Genomic DNA, 27,948 nt, shown 5'->3' on the forward strand with positions numbered 1-27,948 from the left:
GTTTAAAAAATTATTTCTGAACCAAGAAGTCTTGTGATTATTAATTTCTAAGACTATTTTAATTTCTGCCGTGATATCAGTGCCTTTTTATTAAGATATGAATTCTTGTTTTCTGTTTATTTTTAATTTTAGGTTTAACATGCAAACTTTGCTTTCTCCCAGGCAAAAGTTTTTGTGTTACATTTTACTTTTGGAAAAAGAAAAATAAACTAGACTATATATAATAGTGGCTTATTGTTTGTGTGTATGTGTGTATGTATGTATGTATTTTTGGTCTTTATTAGCCTTGGTAGCACTAAACCAGGGGTGCCCTGGCAGGAACTGAACTGCACAGCAGGAGGTGAGTGGCCGGAGAGTGGGCAGAGCTTCATCTGTCGCTCCCCGTCGCTCCCCATTGCTCATATTACTGCCTGAACCATTGCTCACGTTACCGCCTGTACCGTTGCTCACATTACCGCCTGAAGCATCTCCCCCACCACCTCCCCGTCCGTGGAAAAACTGTCTTCCACGAAACTGGTCCCTGGTGACAAAAAGATCGGGGACCGCTGCAGTAAACCACGTTTTCTTTAGTGGCTGGATCCTTTTGACTATTGCATTTACATGCACTGATATATTTTTTACTTTTTATTGTCCACTGGAAAATATCACCTTGCTTCCTTAAGATTTATAGTAAAATGATATAGAGGTCATTACTTAATTCATTTAAGCAATTCCAAAATAGATATTATTATACTGTCCGTATGCATGCCAAAATTAATTATAATAAACTTAATTAAAGGAAGCATTTTTGTATAATTAAGTTTAAACTATAGTGTGGGTTGAAACTTAGCTAATGTATACACAACTCTCTCTCAGGTATCTTTTTTTTCTTTCTCTTTTGAGAGCAGATCAATATGGTGTTAAATATATACAGTCAAAGTTTGACTATATTATAGCTTCAGGCTCTATGACTTTTCATGCTTTTTTCATATGTCAAATAATAAAAATGTTTTTATGCATGCTAGATGATTCTGTGCTACCCAGGCCATATTTTTATTTTAGTCCATAATACCTAGATAGCTTTTTATATGTCTAACCTTTTTTTGCATTGCTTTTCAAATTATCTTCTAAGACTATGAACTTTTTTTTTTTTAACATCTTTATTGGGGTATAATTGCTTTACAATGGTGTGTTAGTTTCTGCTTTATAACAAAGTGAATCAGTCATACATAAAGATATATTCCCATATGTATTCCCTCTTGCGTCTCCCTCCCTCCCATCCTCCCTATCCCACCCCTCCAGGCTGTCACAAAGCACCGACCCAATATCCCTGTGCCATGCGGCTGCTTCCCACTAGCTATCTACCTTACTACGTTTGTTAGTGTGTATATGTCCATGACTCTCTCTCGCCCTGTCACAGCTCACCCTTCCCCCTCCCCATAACCTCAAGTCCGTTCTCTAGGAGGTCTGCGTCTTTATTCCTGCCTTACCCCTAGGTTCTTCATGACATTTTTTTCCCCTTAAATTCCATATATATGTGTTAACATACGGTATTTGTCTTTTTCTTTCTGACCTACTTCACTCTGTATGACAGACTCTAGGTCTATCCACCTCATTACAAATAGCTCAATTTCGTTTCTTTTTATGGCTGAATAATATTCCATCGTATATACGTGCCACATCTTCTTTATCCATTCATCCGATGATGGGCACTTAGGTTGTTTCCATCTCCGGGCTATTGTAAATAGAGCTGCAATGAACATTTTGGTACATGACTCTTTCTGAATTATTGTTTTCTCAGGGTATATGCCCAGTAGTGGGATTGCTGGGTCAAATGGTACTTCTATTTGTAGTTTTTTAAGGAACCTCCATACTGTTCTCCATAGTGGCTGAACCAATTCACATTCCCACCAGCAGTGCAAGAGTGTTCTTTTTTCTCCACACCCTCTCCAGCATTTATTGTTTCTAGATTTTTTGATGATGGCCATTCTGACTGGTGTGAGATGATATCTCATTGTACTTTTGATTTGCATTTCTCTAACGATTAATGATGTTGAGCATTCTTTCATGTGTTTGTTGGCATCTGTATATCTTCTTTGGAGAAATGTCTGTTTAGGTCTTCTGCCCATTTTTGGATTGGGTTGTTTGTTTTTTTGTTATTGAGCTGCATGAGCTGCTTGTAAATTTTGGAGATTAATCCTATGTCAGTGGCTTCATTTGCAAATATTTTCTCCCATTCTGAGCGTTGTCTTTTGGTCTTGTTTATGGTTCCCTTTGCTGTGCAAAAGCTTTGAAGTTTCATTAGGTCCCATTTGTTTATTTTTGTTTTTATTTCCATTATTCTAGGAGGTGGGTCAGAAAGGATCTTGCTGTGCTTTATGTCATAGAGTGTTCTGCCTATGTTTTCCTCTAAGAGTTTGATAGTTTCTGGCCTTACATTTAGGTCTTTAATCCATTTTGAGTTTATTTTTGTGTATGGTCTTAGGGAGTGCTCTAATTCCATTCTTTTACATGTAGCTGTCCAGTTTTCCCAGCACCACTAATTGAAGAGGCTGTCTTTTCTCCGATGTATATCCCTTCCTCCTTTATCAAAGATAAGGTGACCATATGTAACTGGGTTTATCTCTGTGTTTTCTACCCTGTTCCATTGATCTATATTTCTGTTTTTGTGCCAGTACCATACTGTCTTGATGACTGTAGCTTTGTAGTATAGTCTGATATCAGGGAGTCTGAGTCCTCCAGCTCCATTTTTCTTTCTCAAGATTGCTTTGGCTACTCCGGGTCTTTTGAGTTTCCATACAAATTGTGAAATTTTTTGTTCTAGTTCTGTGAAAAATGCCAGTGGTAGTTTGATAGGGATTGCATTGAATCTATAGATTGCTTTGGGTAGTAGAGTCATTTTCACAATGGTGATTCTTCCAATCCAAGAACATGGTATATCTCTCCATCTATTTGTATCATCTTTAATTTCTTTCATCAGTGTCTTATAATTTTCTGCATACAGGTCTTTTGTCTCCTTAGGTAGGTTTATTCCTAGATATTTTATTCTTTTTGTTGCAATGGTAAATGGGAGTGTTTTCTTGATTTCACTTTCAGATTTTTCATCATTAGTATATAGGAATGCCAGAGATTTCTGTGCATTAATTTTGTATCCTGCCACTTTACCAAATTCATTGATCAGCTCTAGTAGTTTTCTGGTAGCATCTTTAGGATTCTCTATGTATAGGATCATGTCATCTGCAAACAGTGACAGCTTTACTTCTTCTTTTCCGATTTGGATTCCTTTTATTTCCTTTTCTTCTCTGATTGCTGTGGCTAAAACTTCCAAAACTATGTTGAATAAGAGTGGTGAGAGTGGGCAATCTTGTCTTGTTCCTGATCTTAGTGGAAATGCTTTCAGTTTTTCACCATTGAGGATGATGTTTGCTGTGGGCTTGTCATATATGGCCTTTATTATGTTGAGGAAAGTTCCCTCTATGCCTACTTTCTGCAGGGTTTTTATCATGTGTGTTGAATTTTTGTCCTAAGCTTTCTCGGCATCTATTGAGATGATCATATGGTTTTTCTCCTTCAATTTGTTAATATGGTTTATCACATTGATAGATTTGTGTATATTGAAGAATCCTTGCATTCCTGGAATAAACCCAACTTGATCATGGTGTATGATCCTTTTAATGTGCTGTTGGATTCTGTTTGCTAGTATTTTGTTGAGGATTTTTGCATCTATATTCATCAGTGATATTGGCCTGTAGTTTTCTTTCTTTGTGACATCTTTGTCTGCTTTTGGTATCAAGGTGATGGTGGTCTCGTAGAAGGAATTTGGGAGTGTTCCTCCCTCTGCTATATTTTGGAAGAGGTTGAGAAGGATAGGTGTTAGCTCTTCTCTAAATGTTTGATAGAATTCGCCTGTGAAACCATCTGGTCCTGGGCTTTTGTTTGTTGGAAGATTTTTAATCACAGTTTCAACTTCAGTGCTTGTGAGTGGTCTTTTCATATTTTCTATTTCTTCCTGATTCAGTCTTGGCAGGTTCTGCATTTCTAAGAATTTGTCCATTTCTTCCAGATTGTCTATTTTATTGGCATAGAGTTGCTTGTAGTAATCTCTCATGATCTTTTGTATTTCTGCAGTGTCAGTTGTTACTTCTCCTTTTTCATTTCTAATTCTATTGATTTGAGTCTTCTCCCTTTTTTCTTGATGAGTCTGGCTAGTGGTTTATCTATTTTGTTTATCTTCTCAAAGAACCAGCTTTTAGTTTTATTGATCTTTGCTATTGTTTCCTTCATTTCTTTTTCATTTATTTCTCATCTGATTTTTATGATTTCTTTCCTTCTGCTAGCTTTGGGGTTTTTTTGTTCTTCTTTCAATAATTGCTTGAGGTGTAAGGTTAGGTTGTTTATTCGAGATATTTCCTTCTTCTTAAGGTGGGCTTGTATCGCTGTAAACGTCCCCCTTAGAACTGCTTTTGCTGCATCCCATAGGTTTTGGGTCGTTGTGTCTCCATTGTCATTTGTTTCTAGGTATTTTTTGATTTCCTCTTTGATTTCTTCAGTGATCACTTCATTATTAAGCAGTGTATTGTTTAGCCTCCGTGTGTTTGTATTTTTTACAGATCTTTTCCTGTAATTGATATCTAGTCTCATGGCGTTGTGGTCGGAAAAGGTACTTGATACAATTTCAGTTTTCTTAAATTTACCAAGCTTGATTTGTGACCCAAGATATGATCTATCCTGGAGAATGTTCCATGAGCACTTGAGAAAAAAATGTATTCTGTTGTTTTTGAATGGAGTGTCCTATAAATATCAATTAAGTCCATCTTGTTTAATGTATCATTTAAAGCTTGTGTTTCCTTATTTATTTTCATTTTGGATGATCTGTCCATGGGTGAAAGTGGGGTGTTTAAGTCCCCTACTATGAATGTGTTACTGTCGATTTCCCCTTTTATGGCTGTTAGTATTTGCCTTATGTATTGAGGTGCTCCTATATTGGGTGCATAAATATTTACAATTGTTATATCTTCTTCTCGGATCGATCCCTTGATTGTTATGTAGTGTCCTTCTTTGTCTCTTTTAATAGTCCTTATTTTAAAGTCTATTTTGTCTGATATGAGAATTGCTACTCCAGCTTTCTTTTGGTTTCCATTTGCATGGAATATCTTTTTCCATCCCCTTATTTTCAGTCTGTATGTGTCTCTAGGTCTGAAGTGGTTCTCTTGTAGACAGCATATATAAGGGTCTTGTTTTTGTATCCATTCAGCTAATCTGTGTCTTTTGGTGGAAGATTTAGTCCATTACATTTAAGGTAATTATCGATATGTATGTTCCTATTCCCATTTTCTAAATTGTTTTGGGTTCGTTATTATAGGTCTTTTCCTTCTCTTGTGTTTCTTGTCTAGAGAAGTTCCTTTAACATTTGTTGTAAAGCTGGTTTGGTGGTGCTGAACACTCTCAACTTTTGCTTGTCTGTAAAGTTTTAATTTCTCCATCAAATCTGAATGAGATCCTTGCTGGGTAGAGTAGTCTTTGTTGCAGGTTTTTCTCCTTCATCACTTTCAGTATGTCCTGCCACTCCCTTCTGGCTTGCAGGGTTTCTGCTGAGAGATCAGCTGTTCACCTTATGGGGATTCCCTTGTGTGTTTTTCCCTGCTGCTTTTAATATGTTTTCTTTGTATTTAATTTTTGACAGTGTGATTAATATGTGTCTTGGCGTATTTCTCCTTGGATTTATCCTGTATGGGACTCTCGGGGTCCTGGACTTGATTAACTATTTCCTTTCCCATATTAGGGAAGTTTTCAACTATAATCTCTTCAAATATTTTCTCAGTCCCTTTCTTTTTCTCTTCTTCTTCTGGAACCCCTATAATTCGAATGTTGGTGTGTTCAATGTTGTCCCAGAGGTCTCTGAGACTGTCATCAGTTCTTTTCTTTCTGCTCTGCAGTGTTTCATACTTTCATACTGCTTTGCAGTAGTTATTTCCACTATTTTATCTTCCAGGTCACTTATCCATTCTTCTGCCTCAGGTATTCTGCTATTGATCCCATCTAGAGTACTTTTAATTTCATTTATTGTGTTGTTCATCGTTGCTTGTTTCATCTTTATTTCTTCTAGGTCCTTGTTAACTGTTTCTTGCATTTTGTCCATTCTATTTCCAAGATTTCGGATAATCCTCACTATCATTATTCTGAATTCTTTTTCAGGTAGACTGCCTATTTCCTCTTCATTTGTTAGGTCTGGTGCATTTTTATCTTGCTCCTTTATCTGCTGTGTGTTTTTCTGTCTTCTCATTTTGCTTACTTTACTGTGTTTGGGATCTCCTTTTTGCAGACTGCAGGTTCGTAGTTCCCGCTGTTTTTGATGTCTGTCTCCAGTGGCTAAGGTTAGTTCAGTGGGTTGTGTAGGCTTCCTGGTGGAGGGGACTAGTGCCTGTGTTGTGGTGGATGAGGCTGGATCTTGTCTCTCTAGTGGTCAGGTTCACGTCTGGTGGTGTGTTTTGGGGTGTCTGTGGCCTTATGATGATTTTAGGCAGCCTCTCTGCTAATGTGTGGGGTTGTGTTCCTGTTTTGCTAGTTGTTTGGCATTGGTTGTCCAGCACTGTGGCTTGCTGGTCGTTGAGTGAAGCTGGATGCTGGTGTTAAGATGGAGGTCTCTGGGAGATTTTTGCTGTTTGATACTATGTGGAGCTGGGAGGTCTCTTGTTGACCAGTGTCCTGAAGTTGGCTCTCCTGCCTCAGAGGCAGAGCCCTGACTCCTGACTGGAGCACCAAGAGCCTTTCATCCACATGGCTCAGAATAAAAGGGAGAAAAAGTAGAGGGAATTAGTAGAAGTATGAGGAAAGAAAGAAGGAAAGGAGGGAAGGAAGAAAGGAAGGAAGGAAGGAAGAAAGAAAGAAGGAAGCAAAGAAGGAAAGAAGGCAAGAAGGAAAGAAAGGAGGGAGGGAGGGAGGAAGGAAGGAAGGAGGGAAAGAAGGAAAAAAGACAGAAAGAAAGAAGATACAGTAAAAATAAAATAAAGTATAATAAAGTTATTGAATTAAAAAATTCTTATTTAGAAAAAAACAAAAACGGGACGGATAGAACCTTAGAACAAATGTTGGAAGCAAAGCTATACAGACAAAATCTTACACAGAAGCATACACATACACCCTCACTAAAAGAGGTAAAGGGGGAAAAATCACAAATCTTGCTGTCAGAGACCGCCTCCTCAATTTGGGATGATTCTTTGTCTAAAGGAGGGAAGGAAGGAAGGAAAGAAAGAAAGAACAAAGGTAAAGTATAATAACGTTATTAAAATTAAAATTGATTATTAAGAAAAAAATTAAAAAAAAAAAAGAAAAAACCATGGACGGATAGAACCCTAGGACAAATGGTGGAAGCAAGACTATACAGACAAGATCTCACACAGAAGCATACACATACACACTCACAAAAAGAGGAATGCTGTGCACTCCTCCGCGGCTTCGAAGCTCCCCCCTCCGCCTCCCGCAGTCTCCGCCCACGAAGGGGCTTCCTAGTATGTGGAAACTTTTCCTCCTTCACAGCTCCCTGCCACTGGTGCAGGTGCACGTCCCTATTCTTTTGTCTCTGTTTTTTCTTTTTTTTTTTCTTTTGCCCTACCCAGGTACGTGGGGAGTTTCTTGCCTTTTGGGAGGTCTGAGGTCTTCTGCCAGCCTTCAGTAGGTGTTCTGTAGGAGTTGTTCCACGTGTAGATGTATTTCTGATGTAGCTGTGGGGAGGAAGGTGATCTCTGCGTCTTACTCTTCCGCCATCTCAAGGTCCCCTCGACTATGAACTTTGTGAAGCTATTTATTCAGAACTGTGTAGAACTTCATTCCTCCTCTCCCTTCTCTAAATACATTCATCCCTTAAGGGATTCCATCCAGGTTTTTTTTTGTTTAAGTATCATACATATACTGATAATTAACAAAATTGTTTTCATAAGTTCTGGATTCCAATCCCCCAATACTGAAGGGTTAGCCCAACCCTGCTCCACCCCCTGTATTTTCTGTCTCAGTGGATGCTGTCATGGTTCACCCAGTTTCTCAGACCAAAATTATGGAATTATTTTCCAGTCTTTGTTTGTACATCCCATAAAGTCCATCAGTAGATCCCATTGGCTGCATCTTCAAAATACATTTAAATTCAACCACTTCTCACAACCATCATTACAGTCACCCTGATCCTCTTGCCTGAACTATAACATCTTTTTACTTCTTCCATTCGTGTCACGTTAACATGTATTTCTCATCAAATACCTAAAGTGATCATTTTAAAATAAGAAATGGATCACTTTACCCCCAGCTCAAAATCCATGGCTTCAAATAATTATTTGAATGTAACACACACTCCCTACTTTGTCCTGTTACATCCTACATAATCTGGTCTCTGGCCACATCTCCGATCTAGTTCGTATTGCATCCTCCCAGTCCCCATCCTAGGTGACCTCCTGATGTTCATCTGAGGATGAATGACTCCCTCAGATATGAGCAGTTTTCTCACTTATTTCATTGAGTCTCCATTACTATACAGAGACTACTGTATAGTTTCTCCTAGTGGCCTGTCCACATTATACAAAATAATACTATGTCACTCTGTCCACCTACTTTTTAATATCATAACAATTATCACTATCTTATCTTTATATCACTATGTCATGATTTATTTTATCTCTTCCTACTAGAATTGAATTTCTTGGAGGAAGGAAATTTTCTACCTTTTGTTCTCTATTGTATCTCAGTGCCTAGAAAAGTGATCAGGACATTAGAGGCGTTCAAAGATTTTTTTTTTAAATGAAAGAACATTTCAGACTTTAAGTAATTTGGTTGCTTAATTGTAGTGAATTTTAACTTTTTATGAAATAATGCACATAACTCATTGGTGATTATAGATTTCTATTAAGTATATTCTCTTTCCATTTTCTTCCCATAATGCCACAAAAATAAACATTTTTTAACACTTTTATTGTAAATCAACTATAGTTCAATAAAAAATAAATTAATTAAAAACATTTTTAACATAAGTAATGAACAGATAGTTGTCTTGCTTTTATAATGTTGATTTATTGATACTGTGGAAAAACAATCAGAGAAGATAAAGAAAACTCTACAAATCTGACTCACTCTGAATTAAAGGCATATATATGCAAATACATAACACCAATTCTAAATTCAGGGACAGTATAATTTGATTTAATATTACAAAGTGAAATAGTTCTATGCAATAAGTGTAAAAGTGACCCAAAATGAAAAATTTAGTCCTTTTATATTACTTATTAACCCCTAATAAATCTTTCTAAAAGGAAACCAACAGCAAATTAAGCCCAGTGATAATTAGTGAATCGTTATATAATATATAACAATCTTAAAGCAGTTAATATTTTATATCCTACAAAATATAATGCAAAAAATAATGGGTAAGATTATGTACTACCTATTTAAAGCATATAAATTATCAGATATTTATAGGTTATTATCCACTTATATTTAGTTTTCCAGGACAGCAATCTTTATATGTCATAAATGTATTCATCTGACATTTTACAGAGTAATTGGGCTTAGAGAAATTCTATAGATAAATTATTAAACTGCATTTTTTTTAAAATTTTATTTATTTATTTATTTTTGCTGTGTTGGATCTTCGTTTCTTTGCGTGGGCTTTCTCTAGTTGCGGGGGCCACTCTTCATCGCGGTGCGCGGGCCTCTCACTATCGCGGCCTCTCTAGTTGCGGAGCACAGGCTCCAGACGCGCAGGCTCAGTAGTTGTGGCTCACGGGCCTAGTTGCTCCGCAGCATGTGGGATCTTCCCAGACCAGGGCTCGAACCCGTGTCCCCTGCATTAGCAGGCAGATTCTCAACCACTGCGCCACCAGGGAAGCCCTAAACTGCATTTTTATCCTAACTTTAAGAGATACTTTATTATTCAAGCAAATAATAATCAAAATGATTCTCAAGACCAGTGACTACCGAAAATAATAGTTATAGGACAATGCAAATGTGTAGGCACCGAGGTGGTTTTACTTTCTGATCAATCAGCCTTCCTTCTTCCCAGGTTCTAACCAGATATCAGCTCCCAAAAGTCAAAAGTGAATCCAAGTATCAGGTTTATTCATGAAGGCTCAATAACTCCCAAAGTACAGAGCTTTCTGGTCAAGCCAGTTTGAAGAAACCTATAACCTATGTTTCAAGGTGAGAATACTATAATATTAGCCGTCTCCCATTGCAAACAGAGGAAATAATTGGGTATGGAAAGCAGAGTTAAAGGGCTGAATTCTTCTAAGAATTGGGGTCAACTGAATGGTGAAAACTAGAATGCACATGAAGAGCAGCAGGCTAGGGAGCTGTATTTCTGGAAAGTAGGCATTGCTATTTCCCCTGGAAGTCCAGGTCACAACATCTCGGTCAGCCTCTGATTTTAGCAGCCTTTGGAGTGAGCACCTTATAATGATGGTTCCCCAAGTCAGGTGATGCTGAGTCTTTTCTCCAAATCCAGGATCTTTTCCTACACCATGGAGCCAGCTTAGCCCACATGCAAAACAGTAAATCAGTGCCCTGAAGGCACCCTTCAAAGAACAGGAGATGGAAGGCAGTTTATAAATATTCCAATCACTGTCTTTTCTGGTAAATAATCCTGGGTATATGTTATTCACCTCTTAAAATTTTAGTGTGCAATCATGTCCCCATCACCTACAACAATCTCCTTATCAGGGCTGCTTCTGCTGACTTTTAATCATTCTCTGGTCTCACTATCCCCACTCCCTCATTCTTCCTGAGGTCACCTGCTGAATAAATTTAGTATTCATCTCAGGTTCTGATTTCAGCAGAATCCAAACTAAGACAGTGGGCTTATGACATCAGAGCAGAAATCCAATGAAGTGACCCAAAACCCCAGTAGGAAGAATATTTCTTACTCTTGGAAGCATGAAAGCCCTTGCCATTAGTATGAGATATTGCCATTTGAAAAATAGATTTTCCCTAACTAGTTAGAAAGGGAAGGAAAGAGAATCCAATGTACGTACAATTCTGCCCCTTTTGGTAAGGGAATCTAAATTTACTTCAACTTTGGAAACTAGAGAATGAGGTTATAACCCCACAGACACCTAAAATAGATTGTGCTGTCTATAAATGAGATACACCTTCACTCTTGAGACAGAAGTATTTCCCTAGTCTATAAATGACTGTCAATGGCATCTCCAGGAAGTCTGTGATTTTCACCTGTAATAATGTGCCTTCCTACCTTTAATGGAAATGCTCCATAGCTCTGTATAATATAAACAGATTTTTTTAATTGTAAAGACCTTTTAAAATCAAAGTATTGAATCACTACCGAGCCAGTTAAATCTGGCTTTTAATCAGAGAAATCGAAATATAGTCCATTACAAAGCAAAGATCTTCAGAGACATTTGTGATTTGAAATCTCAACCCCAATAACTCTAATGCACAGAGAAGAAAAATGTGTCTCATACATTTTGAAAGGATTTTTCCCTCTGGTCCTTTAATGGGTAATTAATCTCAGTGCTATATTTCAGTTCCTAATTCTTTCTCTTGGAGACATTCTTTTACCTGACTTTCTTGTTTTGAGTATCTTTTTCTCTACGTTGTTTTCATAAGTTGCCAACAACTGAGTAATGCACATCTGGTCCTATGGAGCATCTTTATCAAGACAAACCTTAGCAGGTAAGACTCTGAACTCCAAGTTTCAGCCATTCTTCTGGGGCCCTACACTGAGCTCCTACAACATTCCTGTTTGTCTAGGTTCTGGGAAAAGTGCACAGGGCAGGCTAGACTCCATGCCTTCATGTGGCTTATGTTCTAATGAGACCCTGGGAGAATCCAAGCTTTCCTGTGTTTACTCCCAGTCACAATCTTGACAACGCTGGAACTCTGAATGTCACCTGAGACTTAATGGCAGGTGAGCATTAAGTAAAGATGAAATACTTAATGGCAGGTGAGCATTCAGTAAATATGAAATAACCAGTATTTTCTCATCTCTAAACACAGGAGAGTCAAGTACTTCTCCCTGGAGGCAGAGGACCCATAAGAGATGATCTCCGTGTCCACCTCCTCCACTTACTCCATGGGTTATGGTCAGAGACTCTGCTGAACCTTATGCCGAACAAGACATTGCCAGTCAGCCAGTTCTCCTTCTATCTTCAGAAGATATGGGTTTTAACTTTTTACACCATTACTTTCAATCATTTAATTATTATTCACCTTGGTAAATGTGACCCACTGGCTGAACTTCATTCCATTTGATTGGGTAGTGTGATTTACAAAGATATATAACCTTTTAAAATTAGGACAAGTCATAGTACTCTTAATTTTTGCTTCTTATAAAAACATAGAAGTCCTGGAAATATTGGATGGATATATTATTTTCATTTTGGAAACAATAGACAGACTGTGAGGAGGGGCTGCTCTCTTGAGATTGGGCACATAATCTGCATTTTACCTGTCATCAACTGCACTTATTTATGCTATTTTCCTGACCATGACATGCCTTTGAACTTGCCACTACTAAAATTTCAGAAGGCCATGAAGACAAGATTCACCATTCTCTGTACCCCCGCTCCCTGCATTTGCTGTCCCTGTCTTAATTCTCTATTTACTTCTGGATGAAATCTTTTACATTCACTTGACAGTCCACTACTCATTTTTTTGGCAATTCACTGGTCTTTCACACTCTTTGTTTGTGATCACTTGACTTACTTTCCCTTTAGAGGCATAATGAAAAGACCCTTTCTGCCTTGAAACAATCGAGATTTAAATTTCCTAAGGGAAATTTCTATTTAGGAAAATGCTTACACTCATAGAAACTCACCTCTTCCAAAGAGAAATAAAACAAAGCAAAGACATGTCTGTAACGTTTGTGCAGAGCTCTTGAGACATTAGTTAGCTTTTTGGCAGTGTGGTAGTGTTTGCTTTCAGAACAAATCTTCGTTCTGAGAGAGTTGATGTAATTATACCTTTATTTATCAACTCAGAACAGTTCTTTTACTTTTTTATCCTCTCTAAGGAGGAAGAGTAGAATAGAAGTGACATTTTTTCTCCTAAGGTATTTTTTATTTTCTCTAAGGAATTATATGAACATAGTATTATTCCAGGTCTAAAAGAAAATACGTGCTCATTCTGATTATTTAGAAATATTTACCTTCAATAGTCTTGCACACCTAATCTTTACAAAAGAGAAATTAAATAGACGTGTAGATCCTTTTCACACCATGACCAAGCGGCATTTGTGTGTGTGTGAAGCATTCTGGGAAGAGCTAGGGAAAAATAATCTTATCTAACCATGGTATGCTCCTCAAAATATGCCCTGGGGTCTCTAGTAGAACATGTGTAGAATGAGGAACATCACAATTTTCCAGTTAGGACAAATAACTTCTCAATTCCATTTACCTTGTTCAACCTACCTTACCCAACATACACTAGTTCAAATCTGGTGCTGAATTAATTCTGACACAGAGCTCTGAGTAGGTGGAGTAGTTTTTGTTTAAAGCACCTGAAAACTCCCTGATCTGAGAGCCCAGTGATCAGTCAAGATAGGTTTTCTGAGACAAAACTCTTGTCATGGCCAAATTTATCATTCTCTAATAATTTGGGGTGTATGGAACAAAAATCCTCACTATCTTAAGAACCAACTTATGTCTTTTTCAATAGTTATTTTGGGAAGATATCACCTGGAATCTAAAAAAAATAGTTCATATTAACTTCTCTTCATCATCATTTAGAATTTCTCTTTGAAGAGCTAAAGAATAAAAGGTATGAGTCTCTCTCTGACTTTATTGTTTTTTTGCATTACACTTATATAAATAAATAAATTATGTTATTATATTTATTTGTAAATATAACACATATTGTATAAATATGCTTATATTTATTTCCTTACAAAGTGTTTAAGTATATGTTCAAACCTACACAATTTAGATATAGGGTATTCCTATCACTCAAGTGTGATAGAATAGAATTGAGGAGAATCACAATTCTCAATTCTCCTCTCCTGGTTTATTGAATTCTCCCCTGGTTTAATAAAGTGACGTTCTCAGTCCATCTCCCTGCCTCCATTCTTGCCCTTCTGCAATAAATTCTTTACAGAATGGTTCTATAGAAAAATCAGGCCTTATAACTCTCTGCTTGGAATACTTCAGTGGATTCTTAGAATAAGGTCAAACCTCCTTAACCTTGCTCTCAAGACCTTATACAATCTGCTCTCTCAATTTTATATCAATCTATTATCCTCTTTTCTCACTTGACTACATGCAATGTTTTCAAACATACCACTATTTCTCTAATATGCCATTTTCCATGTGGTACTTTGTTCATCATGTATCCTTTAGAAAATGTTCTGCCCTTTTATCTGCCCATGTCCAGTTCCTTCTCTCTCTTTAGGTCTCAACTAAGATTTTATCTCTTTAAAGAGACCTCTTTACGGTGAGGTGTCCCAAACTCACTTTCTTCATTACACCATCTTTTTGATTTTCTTCTCAGACCTGACCTTAATTTGTACTTTTCTCATTTATTATTGTGGTTGGTAATTGTAGGTCTCCCCAGGCAAAGTTCCATGAGGGCACAGCTTTTCTCTGTATTTCCTCTTCCATATGTAGAAAAGATGATCAAAACATGTTTGTTGAAGACTCACAGACATAGAGAAAAGACTTATGGTTGCCAAGTCGGAGAGGGGTGGGGGAGGGATGGAGTAGGAATTTGGGTTAAGCAGATGAAAACTATTATATATAGGATGAATAAACAACAAGGTGCTACTGTATAGTACAGGGAACTATATTCAATACCCTGTGATAAACCATAATGGAAAACAATATAAAAAAGAATGTATATATGTATATATATATATATATATATATGTAACTGAATCACTTTCTTATACAGCAGAAATTGACACAACATTGTAAATCAACTATACTTCAATTAAAAAAATGTTAAAAAGAGAATGAGATAAGACTGAGAATCTCATTCTTTGGCAATATTGAAGTGAATAAAAACAACTGAGCATTGATTCATATATTCTGAACAAATGTCCATACTCACCAAGCAAGAGATCTTTTTCTGTTAAACTTAGAAGTCATAAGACAGCTCCCTACGTGAATATAAGTGGAGAAGAGAAACCTATTACCTTAAATATAAAAGGGGTTATTTATGACAAAATCATAAATGAGAAATCACAATTGAGATCCAAATAAAAATTAACCACTAACATATTATCTAATTAAGAAATTACACTTTAGGGCTTCCCTGGTGGTGCAGTGCTTGAGAGTCCACCTGCCGATGCAGGGGACACGGGTTCGTGCCCTGGTCTGGGAAGATTCCACATGCCGCGGAGTGGCTAGGCCCGTGAGCCATGGCCACTGAGCCTGCGCGTCCGGAGCCTGTGCTCCGCAATGGGAGAGGCCACAACAGTGAGAGGCCCGCATAATGCAAGAAAAATAAAAAAAAGAAATTACACTTTAAAGGATTAAGTTGGTCAGGTTTATCCAAATTAAATATGTGTATTCTGAAGTCTTTAGATAGCAAGAATATCATATATACTGAGGGGAAGCCAAAGAGGAAGAACACTGATCTGGAAGAGTTTCTAGCAGTCCACTGTTAGCACAGTGATTACAGAAGAGAAAGCTATTGAAACCCCTTAGGGATTGAGTACTCAGTGTTTTGTGTATGTGTGTGTGTGTGTGTGTGTGTGTTTCAACTGAATCAGTGATAATACACTTTGTTATTACAGCAAGAATCATATAGGGTAAGCAAAAACAAAATTTGTTTGTTGGATTAGGTAATAAGGATACATAAATTTTTGCTTATATTCTGGTCACAGAAATCATAGATTCGGGCTTGCAAATACAGTATGATAAAGTTATCAATATATGAAATAATATCTCTGAAAACAATGACTTTCTATTTACATGTAATAAGGAAGTAATAAGCAGTTTATACTTAATGTCATTTTACGTGCCTATGCCAATAACAAATATTTTGTAATATGCATTTATGTTTCAAATAAGTAATAACAAATTATTACTGTGAAGATGAAAACTACAAATGCACTTTATGTGAGTACAGAGATTTTTTTTTGTTTATTCATTAACTTATTTACAGAGTTCAAACAATGTTTGACACATTAAACGGGCTTAATAAGTATTTAAGAAACAAATGAATGGTAACATCAGAAAACGTTGAGTAATAAATCTTTTAAATCTTAAAAATATAATTCAACTGAAATAAAAATGATAGTAGTTACACATTTTAAAAGAGCCAATCTTTCAAAGATTTTGAAATACATCATTTTTTCTATATGTAATATGGGTATTTAAACAATCTATGGTACTAGAGCTATTTCTAAAATATACACAAGGATTATAATTAACCACAGGGTTTTATTAAGTAAATGAAATCAAAATTAATGATGCTTTTAGTGAAGCTTGTCTACTGATGTCAGTTATCTAATGAAAGTTCATTGTGTGACAAATGTTAATTGGAGTTAAAAGGCCAGGAAATATACACAAATAATTAAACCTACTTAGTCTGAATATATGTTTTCAAAAGCAGAATCTAATTTTGTGTGATTTACTAACACAGATTAGGAATTTTCTGGAAACCCAAACAAAGGAAGTTTAAGTGTCTCTATTATAAAAGGTTCAGTGATGAAAACAGCTCACTTCAGTAAGTGAATATTGGACCACATACTATAATAATGTAATTAACATCTAAGAAACAGCTCCTGATTTCAAAAATAACAGAATCCCAGTAACGAGACAGACATTTATAGAGAACGTTCTAGAACATTACTAAGGGAAGGGAGAGAAACCTTTCAGATTTCATTGACAACTAAACATTTAAATGGGTTCTGAAGGCTGGACAGGATTTTGGTTTACATGTCACAAGACGACCTGACTAGTAACCTGAAAAAAACTGGAGAAAAGGGATGGAAAGTCTGTGGTTCCTGCTACAGACCAGGCTTAAGAGCACTTGTCACAGTGTATCTCAGTAAACTGTTAAGCATTATTTCCAGCTTACAGATGAGGAGACAGGTCATATTTTAATAAGTTGTCTGTGGTCAAATGGCTCATAAAAAATTTGTGACTGAAATCCAGATGTGACATTTTTCTTAAGCATGTAACTCACTCTGCAGAAATATAAGGTAAATACAAATCAAACAAATATTCTGTAAAATTTAAAGTCCTAGGAAATCAGTCATCTAAAGCTAAAAATAAAATATAACATATGGTTTCTGATATTCCTATGCCTTCACATAAATATCTGGATTTTATTGACACATTGAATGATAGCTATATCCTGTATTGATTTATTCATAGTAAATACTGTTCCTTTCCCAAGTATTTACTCCTTTTTAAAGTTCTTTCAAATCCTCTACCAAGAGAGAAAACTGACCTCCTTATTCAGGCATATATATGAATTTCTGGAATATGAAAATAACAAACCAATTATGTAAATATTAATTAATGATGAAGTGAGGTTTTCTTTTCATTTTAAAACTATTTCCCTTGTCTGTTTTATTCATGTTGTATTGAAATAGGAAAATTAACATGCTCAGTACAGTAGAACCACTTTAAAATATTTATTGTCTCATAGAATTTGTCATAGAAAAAAAATCACAATTTTAATATTTTTAGGGTATACTTTGATACAAATATAATATTTTACTATAAATTAAAACTATAAATATATCTAATAATATAGCTCAGTGGTAGAAATCCAGTATCAGAAAATTATAAGTTATAATGGTAAACAGAGCTTTAGAATACGGAGATTCTAACCATAAGCATTTTGAGCATATTTAACATTCCTTCAGTTGAGGAAGGAAAATTCTATTGCTTTAAATATTTTAAAGGTTACTGAATAAATAATAAACCATAGAGAAACATGGCCTATATCGGTATGTTAACAGGGGAAAAAAACCCAGATGAGCTATTCACTTTTATATCTCTACTTCATAAAATGGCTTCCAAACAGTTCTGGTGAAGTAAACAGAGCCCAAGGCCTAAGAGAGACAATCCAAATTTCTTGATACCCTTAGGATACAGTTAAACAACTAGAAAAGGATTGTATTAAATCATCCCCTAAAAGAGAAAGAGCCAATTTTTTTTAAAGTGCCTACTTTATAAGTAAATACTAAATAGACATGAGAAAGATTTGATTAAGTACGCTGATATTGCCAGACTGATGTCAGGTATTTTCATGAGCATTCAGAGACTGGATTATAAGAGCTAAGCAGTTGCTAAATGTAGCATGGTAATAAAAGTAAGATTAAAATAAATAATCTAACAAAGGAGCAAAGCCAGATTTTTTCCTGATGATATATCATAATCTGTTACTTAATATCTTAAGTTGATTACTTAAAAAGAATCTCACAGTTAAACTTATCTGTAACAGATTTTGAAAATTTTGCCTCACTTCTAGCCCATCGCAGTAAAAGCCCTCCATCTCTCATTCCATCTATTACCAAGTCCAAGTTCATACTGCTCTCACACAACAGTCCAGTAAGTTGAGAGACAAGGTGCTGGGGCAAGGAATAGCTGCTTTATTCAAAAAGTGAGCAAACTGAGAAGATGGCAGAGTGTTGGCCTAAAGAACCATCTAAATTGGGAATAAAATTCAGACTTCTTTTATGTTACAGGAAAGGTGAAGCAAGAGAATTCAAGACTAAAGGGTAAAAGTGGAGTGCAGACTCCTTGGAGTCACATGGCCTTTAAGGGAAGCATAACATTTCTTTGTTCTTCTGCCTGCTCATGTAGGCTGGATCCCAAATCTGCAAAAAACTTTAAATTGTTAGTAGTTAGTTTTACTCTACCATTCTTATCTCCACTTATTAGTAAGGTTTCTGGGCTGAAAACAAACCTATTTATAACAAGTAGTAGCCATGAGAAGCTCCAGACCCTGGGGTGGGAAATTTCTTCAGGCAACTTAATGAGATATTTGGGGCACACGCAACATTTCTCCAATATTTAACTCTTTATGTGAATAGCCAGAGTAATAGAGTGTATAAACTGAAGAATGAGGGAGGCAGTTACAACATGATGTTAGTTCTGTTCTTCCTTAATACCATTCCACAATCTTGTGGGAAAAGGGAGATGACTGCTTTAGCTACTTCGTGCTGAACAGGGGCAACGGAGGAGTGGAATAGAATTGATCAAACTGAAACTGAAAATATTCCTGTGTGCCTGGTTTGTATCTAATATTATGTGAATGTGGTGTAACACATTGATTGATTTGTGGTTATTGCATCCCTGGTATACAACCCACCTTATCATGATGTATAATCATTTAAATGTATTGTTGAAGTTTGCTTTGCTAATATTTGCCAAGGATTTTTGCATATATGTTCATCAGGGGTACTGGCCTGTAACTTTCTTTTTTTTGTAGTGGCTTTGTCTGGTTTTGTATCAGGGTAAAGCCAGCCTAAATAAAATGAGATTTGAATGGTTCAATCATCTTCAGTTTTTTTTGAATAATGTAAGTATGATGAATATTAATTCTTCTTTAAAAGTTTGGTAGAATTCACTTGAAAAGCTATCTGGTCCTGGACATTTTTTGTTGGGAGTTTTTTTTATTACTGATTTAATTTCATTAGTTGTGGTCACTCTGTTCAGATTTTCTGTGTCTTCCTGACTCAATCTTGGGAGTTTGTATGTTTCTGGGAATTTATCTGTTTCTTCTAGGTTGTCCAAATTGTTTGTTTAGTAATGTCTTATGATCCTTTGTATTTCTGTACTGTGAGTTGCAACTTTTCCCTTTTCATTTCTTATTTTATTTATTTCAGTCATTTCTATTTTTTTCTTGATGAGTGTGGGTAAATGTTTATCAATTTTGTCTCTTTTCAAAGAAAGAGCTCTTAGTCTTATTGATATTTTCTATTTTTTAAATTTTAGTTTCTATTTCATTTACTTCCATTCTGACCTTTACTATTTCCTTCCTTCTACTAACTTTGGTAGAATTTAGTACTTTTTCTAGCTTCTTCAGATGTAAAGTTAGATTATTTGAGATTTTTCTTGTTTCCTCAGGTAGCCCTTATCACTTTAAACATCTTTCTAAGAACTGCTGGTTTTGCTGTGCATAGATTTTGAAATACTGTTTCATTTGTCTCGAGGTTTTTTAAATTTTCTCTTTGACATCTTCAGTGACTTATCGGTTGTTTAGTGTCATGTTGTTTAGCCTCCAAGTTTGTGTTTTTTTCCAGTTTTCTTCATGTAATTGATTTCTATTTTAATACTCTTGGGGTCAGAAAATATGCTTGATATGATTTCAGTCCTCTTACACTTATTGAGGCTTCTGATTTTTTGCCTAGCATGTGATCTATCTGGAAGAATGTTTTATGTGCACTTGAAATGAATGTAGATTCTGATGTTTGGGGGAAGAATGCTCTCTCTCTCTCTCTCTCTCTCTCTGTCTCTATCTATCTATCTCTGTCTTGTGGACACACAGCAAGATGGCAGTGATCTGCAAGCCAGGAAGACATGTCTATCACAACCTGACCATGTTAGCATCTGATTTCTCACTTTCAATCCAGAAATGTCTGAAAATAAATTTCTGTTGTCTAAGCCACCGTCTCTATGGTATTTTGTTCTGGTAGCCTGAACAGACAAAGACATAGAATTATAATGTTTCCCCATAAAGCCTTTATTAATAGAGGAAAATGTATCAGAGGGAAAGGAATATTGATGGCTAAGGAAAGAGGCTCAGTCACAGAGTCAAGTGCATCCATAGCTTAAAAGCCAAGGTAAAGTGAGTACCTGAAAACATATCATATGAGGAGTTCTTTAGGAGATTTAGGAGGGAAATAATAATTAATCAGCTGAACTCTACACATTGGTATAAAAGACTTTCTGTCTCTCTCATCTTAAATAATGTTAACAACAAGCAAGAACCAAACAAAAATTCTCTTATCTATCTCTCCAGATCTACCCTATCTTTTCCCATACTTTTGTATCTGTGTCCTAGGGCTGCTGTAACAATGTACCACACAATAGGTAATTTAACACAACATAAATTTGTTCTCTTACAGTTCTTGTGTCTAGAAGTTTGAATATAAAGCTTCAGGTGTGCCATGCTCCTTCTGAAAGTTCTAGGGAAGAATCTGTTCCATGTCTCTCTCCTTCTTTCTGGTTACTGCCAGCAATCCTTGGTTCCAACCACAATCTCTACAGTGAGACCATTCTCTCAAATTTCACTGATTACCTCCATCTACAAAAATCTATGCACATTTTTCAATATTCATGTAACTTGGTCATTTGACCACTCCTTCTTTCTGGATTTTTTTTATATAACCTCGTGTGTTACTACACTTTATTTCCATTCCACTTCTGCCACTTTTGGGATATGTCTCCTCTTTTTCAGGCTTAATCACGTCTTCCCTGTTATTATCTGAAGTTTAAGAATTACCCTAAGTTATTTCTTTATTCATTTTATATCCATCCACAATTTCCGTCTATATGCAGTTACTTACATGTTATTGTCTCAATGCCTTGTTTCTTCTCTGAATCCCAGACTTTTGTAAACAACCTAATTGACATCTTCTTTTGGATATTACCAAACCACCTCAATATTAACAAGTTGAAAATAGTTGAGTTTTTAACTCAAAACAGTGAAAGGCACAGAAATCACCCAGATGTGCTAACCATGAATCTTGAAAATTTTCCCAATACTGTCTTCATCTCTTTTACCATATCAAGTTCACAACAAAGTTATGTTGGTTGATAACCTAGATATCTCAAAAGGAACCGTTTCTGTATCCCTACTTACCATCACCAACCTAGTCTGATATTCTACGGTATTTCCTTCATCTTTTTGATCATCTTTGAGCTCATTTACCTTTATCTGCATTGTAACTAGTGTAATTTTATTTTCACTACTAGTTTCTATCATGTCATCACTATGCTGAAAAAGCTTTAATAAATTTCAGTTGTTCTCTCTACCTATCATCTGTCTATCTATCATCTATCTATCACAAGTTCTATAATGGTTCTGCATAGTTTTTCATCTAATCTTCTACACATTTCTCCTGACTTTTTTACCCCCAGATATTTTGATCTTATTTCTGTCTCTAACAGACCTATGATTATTTCTGAAAATCTCATCCCTTTCCCATTCACTTAGATAATTTCTACCAGATTTCATTTTAAGTTACTTCTTCAGGGAAGGCCCTGTTTGCCACTTAAGAATTACTCTAATGGGTGCTTCCACAGAGTTATTCACCTTCACTTCTTGGCACTTTTTCACTGTTTAAATTTTACATATATTTATGTAATTCATTGCTTACCATGTAACTCCCTACTAGAATGTAATCTCAAAGAAAGCAGACAGGTGCCTGTTTTTGTTTGCTGAATAGAGTATCATGGAATAGGCTTTCTATTAATGCTGATTCAGTGCCACAGAATGAATGAATATGGATAGGAATTTGGAAAAACCTCTTTGACTTCAAAAGTATTGGTAAATTATAGGCAAACATATTTTAGAAAGAATGTTCTGCATATACTCTTGCTTATAAATAAAATACACTTCCTTGAGAGTCAAATGCTTTTGAGAACAATTAGTTATTTTATTACTTATGATATGTCAAGTGGTTTTAAACATTAGCAGTTTTATTACTGCCAACAAGCATGCATGGAAGACATAATTAAACTCAATTTTTGCAGATAAAGAAAGACTCTTGTGATAAGAAAAAAATTAGGAGTGACTCCCCATAAACATTGCCTTAGTAAAAAATCTCCTTCCCTTTGACTGTGAGTGAACCCTGTGAATATGATGAGATATCACTCCCATGATTATGTTAAATTATATGGAGAAATGAAGATTATCTGGACAAACTTAATTTAATTATATGATCAATTTAAAAGCAGAAAGTTTTCTCCAGATGGTTAACAGAATGGGAAGCCAAAGAGATTCAAAGGATTTGACATGTTCTTCCTTGCACAGAGGATGGAAGGGGCAACATCAGAAAGCATGCAATTTTCCTCCCAACGAGTGGCCACGGCTGACACCCAGCAAGAAAATCGTGATGTGCATGGAGCTGAATTTTACTAACAACACAAATGAGTTCAGAAACAAATTTCTTCCCAGATCCTCCAGTTAAGAACCAGTCTAGGGTTTCCCTGGTGGTGCAGTGGTTGAGAGTCCGCCTGCCGATTCAGGGGACACCGGTTCGTGCCCACATGCCACGGAGAGGCTAGGCCCGTGAACCATGGCCACTGAGCCTGAGCGTCCGGAGCCTATGCTCTGCAGTGGGAGAGGCCACAGCAGTGAGAGGCCCGTGTACTGCAAAAAAAAAAAAAAAAAAAAAAAAAAAAGAACCAATCTAGTCAATACCTGACCCCAGTCTTTTGAGACCCTAAGGAAAAAACAAAAGAAAAGTTGAACTCACCCAGACTTCTGCCCCACAGAATTGTGAGGTAACAAATGGGTGCTGTTGTTTTAACTGGTAAATTGGTGGCATTTGATATGCAGCAATAACGAATTAATATGTCTACTGAAGGGTAAATGATTCCCCAGATATCTTACATCTAAAATATAACAAATGTAGGACTAAACCCCAGACCTTCCTGGCTTCAAATCTCTAACATTTTTCACTCATTCCACACAGCACTATACAAATCTGATAGGGGCGAGAAAGAGGCAACAAAAACAATGCAGGTGGTTCAGAAACTACATACTTTTTTCTTGAGTCATAGATAATGAGGAGTGGTTTTCAAAATTGGTTCAGTTGGCAATTAAGAAATCCAAGTTCTCATCCAAGCTAACAATCATTAGCTTTATTATTTTTCTATGACTGATTTTTTTCTCAGTTAAAGGAAATCTTTTCTAGTTCCAGTTCCTATTAATTCTCTTGTCTGTTTACCTTGTCTTTAGACAAGGCAGCCTTGAGATATTGAAACTATACTGAGTTATTATTTGGTATCCCAAGAGTGTCCAGCATACAACTGACCATCAATACATATCTCATCATTATACGTCTACAGAGGCTTTCCTACAGCTACCTTGTCAGTTCTTCCCTAGTAACTAGGAGGCAGAGAACAGACCTTCTGAGCTATAAAAGTGATCCATTTTATTTACATCACTGTAAACCTTGAAGCTCACTTTCCTCCAGGAACCTTTTTTAAAAAATTAGTCCTTTTGGATAAAATTTATTTTGTCATCTAAAAACTCCACAGTTAGTTACTGAAACTAGATGTGATATGAATACACTAGGAGTTTTTCTTAGGATACAATTGAATTGTGATAATTGTACTTAAAAGTACTTTACATACCTTTGTTGACAATTCACTCCCACTGTTTATATAGTAAAAAAGATTACAGTGGAAAACACTCTTCACATGATAAAGTTACTTGCTTTACATCTTCACGTTTTTCACGACTTCTTTCTCATCAGCTTATCTTCCTGGCACACAGCTCCGCATACTGCCCTGACTTCCCCATTCCATTTCCATGTTGTCATGGGTCAGAATTGTAGCAACATAATATTGTACTTGGTAAATATGTTTTATTTTTTTCACTCCATTTCTTCCAGCTATAAGTCTGACCAAATCTACCTTCATCTGTTTCAGTAAGTGTGTGTAATATAATGAACTCTTTTTCTAAGAATTTCAGAGGCTTAAAAATAAATAGGCACACACAATTGTAAAGCAATTATACTCTAATAAAGGTGTTAAATAAATAAAAATTTAAAAAAATAAAAAAAGTAAATAGGGATTAAAAACTTACTAACACAGAAACATAAGTAAGAGTAATTTGAACATTCTGAAAGCAGGCTTGTATTTTATAGACTGTATGAATGTTAATACACTGCTATTTAACATGCTTTAAAATTTATTGTGACCTAAGCTTGTCATGAAAATGACATTCAACTTTTTATATGTTCCACATGGTGTAGATAACCATTATATTTTTAATCGTAAATGAAAATCATTAAGACAAATAATGTAGAGGGATTATTTTAAAGCCTTCCTACCTTTACAATCATCAATACCATCTGTACGTCTGCCAGCAAAATATAAGAGAATTCAAATTGCAAGATTCAAGATATTCAGCGATTATATACAAAACCTATACAGAAATTTCTCACCTGATAAATAACATTGAATAAATTACCTAGGCACAGTCTGTGAGCTTTCATCTTCCTTTGGAACATTAAATATTGGTTACTATCATAGGAAGAATTTTACAGTAGATGGAATTGCACTTTGATTCACAGTGGCAATCTCTGAATTTATCACTCTCTGCTTCTCTTTTTCTGTAGACCATTACCCAAGTCATGCTATTTACACCAGCTGTATGCTCTTGTTCAGTGCAACTAAGGCATTTAACCTCCAGCTCATAAGCCTGATCTACACTCCTTCCTCCCCATTCCCATTCGAAAAAAGCTATTTGTCATAATTCTGTCTCCTGTGTCTGTTGATTGTTTGCAAACAGAAACCCATCATTATAAATCTCTCTCTTCAATCTCCTAGCAATGCACTTAACGGAAATGATTTCCCCAGAAGTGCTTCTTCCTTTTACAATCTTTACTATAAAAGCAATTTTAACTCCTTATAAGCAATTTTCTAACCTGTGGATCAGTGCTGTTTAACTACAATTCAAGAGCAACTACTGAAATATATATAAGTACCTGATTTTTGAACAATCAAAGCATAACCTTGGTCATGAAAATTTAAAAAAATCATGATATGATCATTCTTAAAATCAATGAAGAAATAAAAAACAAATTTTAGGGGAAGTTATCTGAGAACTAACCAAATTATCTAATGAAAATTATCATACTCAAAATCATTTTCTCCATATACATTAAGGAGAAAGTAACAGGCATTTGTAGCAGGTACTGGGACTGCTGAAATGAGGTTTTAATGAGCGCAGAGACCTGCAAATGAATAATTAGCCTCAATGTGGTAACTGTTCAGACATATATACAAAAGAGGGAACTATCCATCCTAATGTATCAGAAAATTATCCAAAGATAACATGGCATAAAAGTTCAAAGGAAAATACACTTTCATAATTGGAGAAGATAGGAAAAGGGAATCTAAGCTATGTCAAGTGAGGCATTTTCAATGAGTATTAAGGAGAATGATAAGAGTTCCTTTCTGCAAGTGGTTCATAGTGAAGCTAAGAAGGTAGAGAAAATTTAAAGGGTATAATACTATGATACAATTTTTTTTTGTAAAGAAGGATAAATCATTGAAAGTTATCAGGCAGAAAACATTAAAAATATTATTTGTGTTTTAATACAACATCAACATCAATAAGTTGATGCTGTAGAGGTTAGTGTAAATCCAAAAAGGATGTTGTTGAAATAAAGTGTTTAAAAAACACAGTCGAGACAAAGTGAACCTCTGAGCTAAGGCAGTTGTCAGGGAAATAGAAAAGAAGGTAGACCTAGAAGGTAACATTATAGAAAAGTTAGATATGGAATGAAAGGATTCATGGTTGATTTAGACTTTTCTAATTTGTACTTCTGAAAAGAAAAGTGAAGATGAAGACATGTGATATGAGAGAAACCATAGCAACTGTTTAAGAGAAACATTTTCTTATCATTATAATCATTTAAGTATACTAATGATATGTGTTAGAATTTTTGTAGTACAATTAGCACTCTGTATCTGTCGGTTCTGGATTCAACCAAACATGGATGAAATTCAAAGAACTACCCCATTTTATATAAGGGACTTGAGCATCTTCAGATTATGGTACTTACAAGGAGTTGGGGAATGGTTCTGGAGCCAATTCCCTGTGGATACCAAGGGACAAATGAAAATCAATTTTTTCTGAGCTGAAAATTTTTCTCCAGTTTAATTGAAATATAATATAATTGACATACAACAATATAAAAGTGCACAACAAAATGACTTGACTCACATATATTGTGAAATGATTACTAAAATAAGTTTTTAAACATTATCTCACATAGTTACAACAAAAAGGAAGAAATTTTTTTTTCCTTGTCATGGTAACTCTTAGGATTTACTTCCTTAATGACGTCCAGATGTGACCTACAGCACTGTTCACTATAGTCAACATGTTTACGTTACATCCTTATACTTGTTTATCTTATAACTGGAAGTCTGTACCTTTCCACCACCTTCATCCAATCTCCCCTCTCCCACACACCCTGCCTTAGGTACACACAAATCTGATCTCTTTTTCTGTAAGTTTTGTTGTTTTTGTTTAGATTCCACAGTATACAGTATTTGTTTTCCTCTGTCTGACATATTTAACTTAGCATAATACACTTAGGTCCATCCATGTTATTGCATATGGCAGGATTTCTGCCTTCTTCTTTTTCTCATTGAAGTGTAAATTGACATACAAAGTTATATCAGTTTCAGCTGTACAATGTAGTGATTTGACATTTACATACATTACAAGATGATTATCACAATTAAGTCTAGTTACCACCTGTCAGCATTTAAAGTTATTACATTACTCCTGACTATATACCCTACTCTGTATATCACATTCCCATGATTTATTTACTTTATAACTGGAAGTTTATGCCTCTTAATCTCATTCACCTATTTCCCCATCCCACCACCCTCTCCTTTCTGGTAACCACCAGTTTGTTCTCTAAATCTATGACTTCATTTTTATTTTGTTGTGTTCGTTCATTTGTTTTGCCTTTTAGATTCTACATATAAGTGCAATTACATAATACTTGTCTTTCTCTGACTTATTTCACTTAGCATAATACCATCTAGGTCAATCCAAGTTGTTGCAAATGGTAAGATTTCCTTCCTTTTTAATGACTGAGTAATATTCCATTGTGTGTGTGTGTGTGTGTGTGTGTGTGTGTGTGTGTGTGCGCCTCATAACTTCTTTGTCCATTGAACAATTGATGGACACTTAGATTGTTTCCATGTCTTGGCTGTTGTAGATAATAATGCTATGAACATGGGATTGGAGATATCTCCTTGACATAGTGTTTTTTTCTTCCCTTTGAATATATACCCAGACATAAAATGGCTGGAT

Source organism: Stenella coeruleoalba (assembly GCF_951394435.1).
Source record: "Stenella coeruleoalba genome assembly, chromosome: Y".
In the NCBI taxonomy this organism is placed as follows: Eukaryota; Metazoa; Chordata; class Mammalia; order Artiodactyla; family Delphinidae; genus Stenella; species Stenella coeruleoalba.